Here is a 13,043-nt window from a genome sequence, read left to right as displayed (position 1 = left end):
GTGATCGTTGAATCAAGCCGTTCATGCATCGTCCTAATGTCAGCAGCAAGTCCATCAACTTGTCCCCTTACTTCCTGCAACTGGGCGTCCACCATGTCGTGTGCTCCTGCCATAGTTAGCGCAAACACCAAAAGAAGAAAAACCAACGACAAAAACAGGGGTGTACTGCTCACAAGGCGCTCACACTAGTGCTGTTATCAAGTTCTTATCCGTTCTTACCAAGCCACAGTGGTGAACTGCAATCAACAGGTGGAACCGGTGAAAGATTGGATGAGCGATTGCGTGGAGAAACAGAAACCTGCTCGTCGTAGAAATATGTGGAGTTGTGGGTAGGCTGCACTCAAGTCAAGGATTAGCACGATCAAACAATAATGCAAAGTTGAATTATAGTGCAAAACACGAAACTATATTGCTGGCCACAGGTGCAAAAGATGGATGGAACTAGCAGAATGGCAGTACCGTAAATATTGTACTAGTGATGCCAAAAAGGCACTAGTAGAAATCACAGGTGATTTTGTTTTTCTTTTTTGTATGATTTTTTTGATATTTTTCTCAGCACAAGAAGCAACAAGATAGGAGCTAGACGAAGTTTCACCTAAAACAGAGATCAGATGTGGTCTACAGAAAATCAGGAAGTTCTCTGAAAAGCGTGCGAGAACTTTGACGGATTTTTTTCTTTATTTTCCTGAATTTTTTTGACAATTTTGTCGAACCCAAACAGACCGAAGGTGAGTTTGGCCGGGCTCAGAATGGTGTCAACAAGCTCCTGTAAAAATTTCAGATTTTTTGGACACCCGAGCGAAAAGTTATGCCCGTTTTACGGAAGGTACCTCAAGTTATGTTCTAAAAACGACCGGAATGAAGCAACTGTATCCTTTCTCCTTCGTTATCTTTTTTTTCTGTTTTTTTTTGACGTAACCGAAGGAGAAAAACAAGGAAGCGGCCGTTGACTCGGTATGTTTTTTTTTCTGTTTTTTTTTTTCGTAACCGAAGGAGAAAATCAAGGAAACGGCCGTTGACTCGGTTTGTTTTTTCTGTTTTTTTTTTTGACGTAACCGAAGGAGAAAAATAAGGAAACGATGTTGACTCGGTTTGTGGTGTGATCAAACGGGAGATGGTGGCGGCGCTAGGGTTTGAATGGTGGAAGAACACAATGCAACCAGCAACAAATGACGCGAAAGCACACAAATTCAACAATGCAGATTATTGAAAGAAAGTGCGAGGCTCAAAAGGGTGCTGGGATAAGATCTAACCTGAATTTTTATGTGGTTTTGTAGACTGTAGGAAAAAAAAACGCTCGATAAACTCACCGATCAACCTGGAAATCTGATACCAATTGATGAAGCTGAGGTGCCCGATCTTTCGGCGAGTAGAGATAATTCCGATTTGTCGGAAGATGACCCTTGCGATCCGACTACGACGAGCAAGCCCGAGGCGCCAATGCAATCGCTGAACCAACTCCCTGTGGTTACCGACCTTGCTGATGCGAGATCGGCCTGATCACGAAGATCGTTTCCTGTGCGCAATCGAAGAACGAACAAGAACAAGATGCGAGCAATCTAATCTATTACTCGAGGGTGGAGTTCTGAATACACGAAGACAGCGCAGATTTGCGCGTGTTCGAGAGTAGCTAAGGCTAACGTAAAACAAAACTCAGGAAATAAAGGAGGCGCAGCTCCTGAATAAATAGAGAGGGGGCGCAGCCCCTAGGGGCGGCCAACCCTAGGTCGTCCATTATGGGCCGCAATTGGGCTGGTCGTCTATTCTTCCGGGCCTTCGTTCTTTAACAACATGATGTAGTTCAATTCTCTTGCACGGGCCCGAGTCACTGGCCCAGGTGGAAGGGGTGGCGCCTGGGCTGGAGAAGGTGCTGCTGGTGTAGATGTGCTCGTGTTGGTGTTGATGTCCGCATCAGACGCAGCTCGTGTAAAATTACATTAGTGCCCTTTACATTTATCAATAACTCTACAGTAATTCTTCAGGGTCTAATTTGGCTTTTCATCTTTTAAGTCGGTTCCCCTTTTCTACTGTCATGCCGAAGCTTATCTGCGCATAGCTTCGTGATGATCTTTTCCTTCGTCACAATCGCCTTCCGTCCCACTCAAGCTTCGTCTTGACCATACTCTTATATACTCGTAATCCAATTCCGAAGATACCTGCTCACACATTTCACTTGGAAAACATTGTCAAATCATGTTTTTGAGGACCTTCGGAAGCCGAAGGCCCCCAACAGCGCGAAACCACCCCAAACATGTTTTTGGACCTAAAGTAGTGGATTGGGCATGTTCATTGTGAAAAACGAAGAAATTGATCCGGTGGCAAAAACTTGTGCTTTCTATGCACCTCGACACCCGTTTTCGGAATGGGTGACGTGCGGCAACGAAATTGCGCGAAACCACCCCAAACATGAGTTTTGGACCTAAAGTAGTGGATTGGGAATGTTCGTTGCGAAAAACGAAGAAATGGTTCCGGTGGCAAAAACTCGTGCTTGTATGCACCCCGACACCCGTTTTCGGAATGGGTGACGTGCGGCAACGAAATTACGCGAAACCACCCCAAACATGTGTTTTGGACCTAAATTAGTGGATTGGGCATGTTCATTGCGAAAAACGAAGAAACGGTTCCGGTGGCAAAAACTCGTGCTTGTATGCACCCTGACACCCGTTTTCGGAATGGTAGACGTGTGGCAACGAAATTGCGCGAAACCACCCCAAACATGTGTTTTGGACCTAAAGTAGTGGATTGGGCATGTTCGTTGTGAAAAACGAAGAAATTGATCCGGTGGCAAAAACTCGTGCTTTGTATGCACCCCAACACCCGTTTTCGGAATGGGTGACGTGCGGCAACGAAATTGCGCGAAACCACCCCAAACATGAGTTTTGGACCTAAATAGTGGATTGGGAATGTTCGTTGCAAAAAACAAAATGGTTCCAGTGGCAAAAACTTGTGCTTGTATGCACCGACACCCGTTTTCGAAATGGGTGACGTGCTGCAACGAAATTGCGCGAAACCACCCGAAACATGTGTTTTGGACCTAAAGTAGTGGATTGGGCATGTTCGTTGCGAAAAACAAAGATATTTATCCGGTGGCAAAAACTCGTGCTTTGTATGCACCCCGACACCCGTTTTCGGAATGGGTGACGTGCGGCAACGAAATTGCGGAAACCACCTCAAACATGAGTTTTGGACCTAAAGTAGTGGATTGGGCATGTTCGTTGCGAAAAACAAAGAAACGGTTCCGGTGGCAAAAACTCGTGCTTGTATGCACCCCGACACCCGTTTTCAGAATGGGTGACGTGCGGCAACGAAATTGCGCGAAACGACCCCAAACATGTGTTTTGGACCTAAAGTAGTGGATTGGGCATGTTCGTTGTGAAAAACGAAGAAATTGATTCGGTGGCAAATACTCGTGCTTGTATGCAACCTGACACCCGTTTTCGGAACGGGTGACGTGCGGCAACGAAATTGCGCGAAACCACCCCAAACATGAGTTTTGGACCTAAAGTAATGGATTGTGAATGTTCGTTGCGAAAAACGAAGAAATTGATCCGGTGGCAAAAACTCGTGCTTTGTATGCACAGCGACACCCGTTTTCGGAACGGGTGACGTGCGACAACGAAATTGCACGAAACCACCCCAAACACTCGTGTTTTGGACCTAAAATTAGTGGATTCAGCATGTTTGTTGCGAAAAACGAAGAAATGGTTCTGGTGGCAAAAACTCGTGCTTTGTATGCACCCCCACACCCGTTTTCGAATGGGTGACGTGCGGCAACGAAATTGCGCGAAACCACCCCAAACATGAGTTTTGGACCTAAAGTAGTGGATTGCGCATGTTCGTTGCGAAAAACGAACAAATGGTTCCGGTGGCAAAAACTCATGCTTCGTATGCACCCCGACACCCGTTTTCGGAATGGGTGACGTGCGGCAATGAAATTGTGCGAAACCACCCCAAACATGAGTTTTGGACCTAAAGTTAGTGGATAGGGCATGTTCGTTGCGAAAAACGAAGAAATTGATCCGGTGGCAAAAACTCGTTCTTTGTATGCACCCCGACACCCGTTTTCGGAATGGGTGACGTGCGGCAACGAAATTGCGTGAAACCACCCCAAACATGTGTTTTGGACCAAAAGTAGTGGATTGGGCATGTTCGTTGCGAAAAACAAAGAAATTGATCCGGTGGCAAAAACTCGTGCTTTGTATGCAACCCGACACCTATTTTCGGAGGGGGTGACGTGCGGCAACGAAATTGCGCGAAACCACCCCAAACATGAGTTTTGGACCTAAAGTAGTGGATTGGGCATGTTTGTTGCGAAAAACAAAGAAATGGTTCTGGTGGCAAAAACTCGTGCTTTGAATGCAAACCAACACCCATTTTCTTAGTCATTTTTGCACGGTATTCCCAATACAATAGTCTCGGATCGTGATGCTAAGTTTCTTAGTCATTTTTGGAGATCTCTGTGGAATAAATTGGGAACTAAATTGCTGTTTAGCACCACTTGTCACCCCTCAGACTGATGGTCAAACTGAGGTAGTTAATCGAACTTTGTCTACCATGCTTAGGGCTGTTTTAGACAAAAATTTGAAACGTTGGGAGGATTGCTTGCATCATGTTGAGTTTGCTTATAATCATGCAACATATTCTTCTACAAAGATGTGCCCTTTTCAAATTGTTTATGGTTACATTCCTAGGGCGCCTATTGCTTTGTTTTCGCTTGATGCTGCGGACGCCCCACACATAGATGCTGTTGCACATGTTGAACAAATGATTAACCTCCATGAACAAACTCAACAAAACATTGCTGTTACTAATGCAAAAAATCAGGTTGCTGGTAGTAAAGGAAGAAAACTTGTTACTTTTGAGCCAGGTGATATGGTTTGGTTGCACTTGAGAAAGGATCGGTTTCCTACTTTGCGCCGTTCTAAATTAATGCCTCGTGCTGCTGGTCCTTTTAAGGTGCTAACAAAGATTAATGGTAATGCTTATATCCTTGACCTGCCTGCGGAATTTGGTGTTTCCACTAGTTTTAATGTTGCAGATTTGAAACCATATATGGCCGAGGATGAGGAGTTGCCGTCGAGGACGACTTCACTTCAAGAAGGGGAGGATGATGAGGACATCACTATGAGTACGACTACACCAGCAGCACCTCCACATCAAGCGCCACTTCCTTCATTAGCTGGGCCAATCACTCGGGCCCGTGCCAGAGATCTTAACTTCGTCATGCTACTGAAGAATGAGGGCCCAGAAGAATAGACGACCAGCCCAACTGCGGCCCATAGTGGATGACTAGGGTTGGCCGCCCCTAGGGCTGCGCCCCCTCTCTCTATTTATATAGGAGTTGCGCCTCCTTTGTTTTTCAAGTTTTGTTTTACATCTAGCTTTAGCTACCCTAGAACACGCACAAATACGTGTTGTCCTCTGTGAATCAAAACTCCACCTCGAGTGATATTAAGATAACTCGCATCTTTTTCTTGTTCGTTCTTCGATTGTGCACAGGAAACGATCTTCGTGATCAGGCCGATCTCGCATCAGCAAGGTCGGTAACTATTGGAAGTTGGTTCAGCGATTGCATTGGCACTTCGGGATCGCTCGTCGTAGTCGGATCGTGAGGGTCTACTTCCACCAAATCAGAATTATCTCCACTCACCGAAAGATCGGGCACTCCAGCTCTATCAGTTTTCCCGGGCGGTCATCCAACGAACAGGTCCTTACGGAGAGGCACTCGAGAAACCGCTCGAGCCCCCTTAAATGCCACAAGTATAACATCATAATAGAAAAGGGAAACAATGTATCATTGATAATTCTCATCATGTTCATTGATTAGTGTTGAGCAATAGCATAAAGCTAAACAATAATAATCCAACTCAAATAGGTGAACAAGGACATGGATAACGAAAGCTAGTCAATCCTTAGGTACAATTGTGTAAATGCGGGAAGTGAATTATAGAATGCATAGGACAAAGATAGGTCAAGGGACACTTGCCTCCACCAACCAGCTGCTGCTCAGGGGCTTCTCCTGCGAGTTCTTCGGGCTCCTCAACCAGATCGTTCTCTATGCGAGCGCAAACATACATACATCCATCCATTCGAATTAGGAAAATAAACAGTACACCATACAAGAGAGCAGATAAGTCAAATATGCATAAGATGTGACATACGATATTGCATTCGTCATGGCTAGAAAGAGAAGAAGGAAGGTCTCGCAGTGGTTAAAGCTATAATCGAAGCGTATTACGGATAGATGCATAACTAATCATTATGTGATCTAGTTCCACCTAGTTACACTAACGAGTATTAGTCACATGCACTAATATAATTATAACCATTTTCAATTGATCAACATTAAACAAGGTCAATGATTAACTACATGAAATAACTAACGTAACCAATTTCTAAATCGAGTTTCCATTTATTGATATAAATAACGCGATCACTACGCATGGAATACACGGGGGGTAGACAGGCACGTCTAGGGGTAGACGAGCGCGTCGAGGGCACGGCGAGCCGTGCCAAAGCACCGTGCGCACCACGCGAGCACGCGCGCACGCAGGGCCGCATTGACGCGTCGTGGACGGGATGCGCACACGCCGGGGCCGAGCCGCGCACGCGCCGCGAGCGGCAACGGGGCCACGCCAAGGCCGAACGCGCGGGGCCGCACGCTGGCCGAGCTTAAGGCCGCGTGCCATAGGCACGCCGGGCCGAGCTCAAGGCCGCGCCGGGGCCGACACGTCGTGGCCGCGCCGGGCAGGGGCAGGGCACGCCGAGGCGGGCGGGCCGCCGGGACCGCGCGTCGGGCGGGGCTGCGCAGGGCGCCACAGCGGGTGCGCCGCGGGGAGGGGCATCGCAGGCGCGGGGGGGGGCAGGGAGCGGGGTCGGGCGGGCGCCATGGCCGCGCGCTGGGGCGGGGCGGGGGCGGGGGCGAGCGCAGTGGGGCATCGCGCCGGGGCGAGCGCGCAGGCGGGGCATCGCGCCGGGGCCGACGAGGCCGAGCCACACCACGGCTGGAGCAGGGGGCGCGCGGGCGCGCCATGGCCGGCGGGGCCGAGCCGCGCCACCACGCCGGGGCAGGGGGCCGCGCGGACGCGAGGAGGAGGGGCGCCGAGCCAGGGCGGCCGCGCCGGGACGGCCGCGCCGAGGCCGCGCGCCGAGCACGGGCAGGACACCGGGGTCGCGACCGCGCGGGGGGGGGGGGGGCGGGGGAGCCGCGCCGGGCGGGCGGGCGGGCGCTGAGGGTGAGCTGCCATGGCCGGGCCATCGCGAGCGCGCCATGGCCGGGCCATGCCCAAGCCAGGGAGGGGAGGGGGAAGGCGGGGAAGAGAGGGGAAGGGGGCTCACCGTGCGGGGAGGGAGCGAGGGCGGCGCCAGACGGGGCAGGGGAGCTACGCGGGCATGGAGGGGATCGTGCGCGGGGGAGGGAGAGAGGGAGAGATTTTGGGGGGAGGGGGGATGACAAGCGGGGCCCACAGGGGAGGCGACGGTGGCCTAACCGCCGCAGGCTCCACCCGCGTGGGGAGCGGGGGCGGGCGAGCTGGGCCCGTGGCTGGGCCGCGCGGGGGGGGGGCGAGCTGGGCCGAGGGGGGGCGGGGCAGGCCACGGCTGGTAGCCGGCTGGGCCGCGGCTGGAAGCCGACCCAAGAGGGGGGAGGGGGAAATTCCCTATTCTATTTATTTCCCTATTTCCCATTATCCATTTCCCTCTAACCCTCTACTAAGTGCATACTTTATGGAAATCAAGCAAATACTCACAAGGGAAATTGATGCGTGGATCGGCATGATGCAACAACCAAAGAAAATATTTCTAGGGTTTACTATTATCACACGACATAGAGTTTTGGAAATGGGTAGGGTTTTAGCGAAAAGAAATGGGAAAGAGAGGTAACGCCCGAATTTAGCGAGTGAAAGAAAAAAATTCAACTCTAAAATTCGGGGCATTACATCAACTTGGGAAGTAAGTAGTTGGTCATTAACCACCAGATTATGGATGAAATTCTTCCTTGTCCTGAATGTAGCTTGTGCTTGAAAGAAGTATTAGCATCACTATCTTTAACAAATCTCACTCTAGATCGCAGCATAGAAGTGGTTCTTTCCAAGGACGAGAGTTTTAGACACAACAGTTTGGTATGTTTCCTCAACCATTCTTCATGAGGCCAAAGAGACATGCTGTCCTGGGCAATTTCAATTATGTGTAAAGTCTCCTTATTTTTGGCCGTCGTAAGGTGGTTTTATCTTGTAACGGTCCGCTTGGACTTTAACCGCTTCTTAATATAATGATGCCCAACTCTCCTGCGCTTCCGAGAAAAAAAAGTTTCCTTGGCCAAAGCAAGCTGAAAAGAAACATGACCAACACTTTTTTGGCTCCAAGATTGCAAATTCTTTGCGATCCTTTTGAACTTGAGAGCTAGTCACTTCATGGGACAATTAACAGAAAGGTTGGAGTTCCAAGATTCATCTACCACCTCTTGAAAGCTTTGCATCTGATGCCAAAAACTTTCAAAATGAAAACGTTTTCTTCCTTTAAGGCCCATCTTAAGACCCAAAATTAAGTGGCAATTGTCAGACATATTCGAGGCATTGCTATGTAAAATGCAGTTAGGAAATGAAGCCTCCCAATCAGTAGTGCAGAACACTCTTATCAAGCTTAACTAAGGTCGTGTCTTCTTTCTGGTTAGACCAAGTAGATTTTCTTCCAAGTAAAGGCAGCTCCTTAAGGGAATGAATATTGACTCATCTTTCGAATCTACCCATGAGTCAAAAGAAGAAAATGACCATGAAGGGGAGACCAACTCAAGGGGAAAGCTGCATCCCCGCGAAGGATCCACCTGGAGCTCATCAGGGATCTCCCAACCAAATAGACTAATTTAGAGCCTTAACTTGGTTAAGTGAAAGAGGCTTACTAAACTATGGCACAATGCTCCAGATCATCCATAAATAGCGTAGCTTGCTCATTTTCAACCCCGACTTCATGCAGATACCAGATAATGTGAGCAGCTTGATTTCCACCAAGGGGGAAGCTTGGCTACACACTTGGATCTTCTTGGCACAAAGCCTGGTGGGACAAACTTTATGGGCTTCAGTTTGGGTGATGTTGGAGTAGGCAGTACAATTGAAAGGGGCTTCGAGAGCTTATTGATGAAGTCCTTTACCGCTTCGCTGACCATTGAAGATTGATGATGCTGCTTGGTTAGATTTCTCCTAGAGTAAACCTTGAACACCTTGCATGATTCCGGTTGAGGGGTCGTATCAGATGGGAAATGCACTCGATACATAAGATCTGACACATTCAAACAATCCTGATGGCCACCAATCAGATTAACAATCAGTCCCTCAGTAGGATTGGTATCAGTCAAAGGCGTCATTTCAGAATATTGATCAACCAAACCAATAACGTTGTTGCAAGATGACGTACCCCCATCGTGCTGTAGAACATCACACAAGGAGGGGATCGAAGGGGTAGGTTCCATAAATTAACACAAAGACCGGGTTAGGAGGAATCAAAGGGAAATTTTTCGTTAGAATAGAACTTGCTGGGTTGGCGACATTTAATAGCATGGTTGTTATAACTCCAGGCGACAGAACAACATACGAGGAGACATGAGATGAAGCATATGTTGTCAAAACAACAACCGAAGGATTCGTGGATCCAGTTGCCATTGGCTCAACATCCGAAGCGTTTGGGAGAGCAGGGGCATCAACTAGTCCACTAGATGCTGCAATCAATTGGGCCCATGGACCCTAGCGCATTTGCATTGAAGCCAGAACAGAGTATGTTGGAAGAGGGGGCTATCGCTTCCACCGTCCATGAAGGTCATCGAAGCCCGAACAAAGGATGTTGGAAGAGGGGGCTGTCGCTTCCATTGTCCATGAAGGTCGTGATCCCGATCATCATCATTGTTGCTCGGCGTCGATGACAAAGGGGGGTTACCTCCGGCAGAACTCTATGATGAGACACCAAAACAGAGATAGGATAGACCAGCGTGTAAGGGAATGATTAGTCATCTCCAATCGAAATGGACAACTCTTCAACGTGGAGATCAACAAATGAAGGTAGATTCTCCGGTTCAGCGCACCATGCGCTCAACATGAACATAGACAAGTTGGTGCCTTCCATCGAATCTGGATGAAGTCCTTGGATCAAGCAATGGCCATTGAGAAGATGCTCCACCGTCTCAACCCCTCAAAGGTGAGCCAATGTTCCATGAAGTTCAATGTTGAGGAGCAGAGGCAAAGCACCGCCGCCGGAGGCCATAGCTTGACGAGAGCACAATCTGAAAAGTAGTCAAAGAGGGGGCACATATAGGGATTGACTTCCATTGCATACACGGGTAGCCAGCTCGTTGGAGAAGAAAGCAATGAAGGTGCTCGGCGCAGCCCAACGTAGGCCAATCGCTTCAGCGTCAATGCCAGAACCCTCCGGATCGATAAAGGAGACGAGTAGAGCACGTCAAAGGTCATCTTTAGCATGGCAAATCCTCCTAGAGTGCCTGATGACACATGGGTCGGCAATCACCGTCGGGCGGTAGGGTTAGCCACCGATGGATGTAGGGGAGAATTTCAGTCGCAACTGCCTCTATATCTCCTCCTCTGACCGTGGGGAGTACGCCTTCTCTCGCCACCACCAAAACCCACGCCGCCGACCTCCGCATTACCAACCATCTCACAACCAAGGGCAGCCACCAGAGATGTCGCCTAGGATACAGGGCGCCACACCAAGACTCGCCTATGCTGATGCGGAGCCGTCTGCCGGTGCGGGCACACGCAAGCATGGTGCCCAGGTGATAGTCGCCTAGAGGGGGGGTGAATAGGGCGAAACTGAAATTTACAAATATAAACACAACTACAAGCCGGGTTAGCGTTAGAAATATAAACGAGTCCACGAGAGAGGGCGCAAAACAAATCGCAAGCAAATAATGAAGTGAGACACACGGATTTGTTTTACCGAGGTTCGGTTCTTGCAAACCTACTCCCCGTTGAGGAGGCCACAAAGGCCGGGTCTCTTTCAACCCTTCCCTCTCTCAAACGGTCCCTTGGACCGAGTGAGCTTCTCTTCTCAAATCACTTGGGAATCAAACTTCCCGCAAGGGCCACCACACAATTGGTGCCTCTTGCCTCTATTACAATGTGAGTTTTTGATCACAAGAAAGAATCAAGATAGAAGAAAGCAATCCAAGCGCAAGAGCTCGAAAGAACACAAGGAAATCACTCTCTCTAGTCACTAGGGTTTTGTGTGTGGAATTGGAGAGGATTTGATCTCTTTGGTGTGTCTAGAATTGAATGCTAGAGCTCTTGTAGTAGTTGGGAAGTGGAAAACTTGGATGCAATGAATGGTGGGGTGGTTTGGGTATTTATAGCCCCAACCACCAAAAGTGGTCGTTGGGAGGCTGTCTGCTCGATGGCGCACCGGACAGTCCGGTGCACACCGGACAGTCCGGTGCCCCCTGCCACGTCATCACTGCCGTTGGATTCTGACCGTTGGAGCTTCTGACTTGTGGGCCCGCCTTGGTGTCCGGTGCACACCGGACAGGTACTGTTGGCTGTCCGGTGTGCCAGCATGGGCGATTCTGACTTCTGCGCGCGCTGCGCGCGCATTTATTGCTCGGCAGAGAGCCGTTGGCGCGGAGATAGCCGTTGCCCCGGAGTCGCACCGGACAGTCCGGTGCACACCGGACAGTCCGGTGAATTATAGTGGACGAGCCGTTGGCTTTTCCCGAAGCTGGCGAGTTCCTGAGGCCGACCTCCCTTGGCGCACCGGACACTGTCCGGTGTACACCGGACAGTCCGGTGAATTATAGTCGAGTCGCCTCTGGGAATTCCCGAAGGTGGAGAGTTTGAGTCTAAGTTCCCCTGGTGCACCGGACATGTCCGGTGGCACACCGGACAGTCCGGTGCGCCGGACCAGGGGTGCCTTCGGTTGCCCCTTTGCTCCTTTGTTGAATCCAAAACTTGGTCTTTTTATTGGCTGAGTGTGAACCTTTTACACCTGTATAATCTATACACTTGGGCAAACTAGTTAGTCCGATTATTTGTGTTGGGCAATTCAACCACCAAAATTAATTAGGGACTAGGTGTAAGCCTAATTCCCTTTCAATCTCCCCCTTTTTGGTGATTGATGCCAACACAAACCAAAGCAAATATAGAAGTGCATAATTGAACTAGTTTGCATAATGTAAGTGTAAAGGTTGCTTGGAATTGAGCCAATTTAAATACTTACAAGATATGCATGGATTGTTTCTTTATTATATAACATTTTGGACCACGCTTGCACCACATGTTTTGTTTTTGCAAACTCTTTTGTAGATCTTTTTCAAAGTTCTTTTGCAAACAGTCAAAGGTAAATGAATAAGAGTTTAGCAAAGCATTTTCAAGATTTGAAATTTTCTCCCCCTGTTTCAAATGCTTTTCCTTTGACTAAACAAAACTCCCCCTACAGGAGATCCACCTCTTAGTGTTCAAGAGGGTTTTGATATATTATTTTTGAAACACTACTTTCTTCTTTTTGAACACAATAGAATACCAATTGATAAATACTTTTGGAAAACACTAAGTTTTTGAAATTGGTGGTGGTGCGGTCCTTTTGCTTGGGCTCATACTTTCTCCCCCTTTGGCATGAATCGCCAAAAACGGAATCATTAGAGCCCTCGAAGTACTATCTTCCCCTTTGGTCATAAGTAAATGAGTTAAGATTATACCAAAGACGAAGTCCGGTCCTTTTGCTTGGGGCTTTTACTCTCTCCCCCAAAGACAAGGTCCTTTTCTTGGAGCGATGGCGAAGGATGAGTTACGGAGTGGAAGCCTTTGTCTTTCGCCGAAGACTCCAATTTCCTTTCAATATACCTATGACTTGGTTTGAAATAGACTCGAAAACACATTAGTCATAGCATATATGATCAAAAGTATGAATGAGCTATGTGTGCAATCTAGCAAAAGAAGTTGCGAGAATCAAGAATATTGAGCTCATGCCTAAGTTTGGTAAAAGTTTGTTCATCAAGAGGCTTGGTAAAGATATCGGCTAATTGATCTTTAGTGTTAATGTATGAAATCTCG

The sequence above is a fragment of the Zea mays genome, chromosome 5 (assembly GCF_902167145.1).
Source record: "Zea mays cultivar B73 chromosome 5, Zm-B73-REFERENCE-NAM-5.0, whole genome shotgun sequence".
Taxonomy (NCBI): Eukaryota; Viridiplantae; Streptophyta; class Magnoliopsida; order Poales; family Poaceae; genus Zea; species Zea mays.
The sequence above is the reverse complement of the archived record's forward strand: the minus strand, read 5'-3'. Positions refer to the sequence as shown.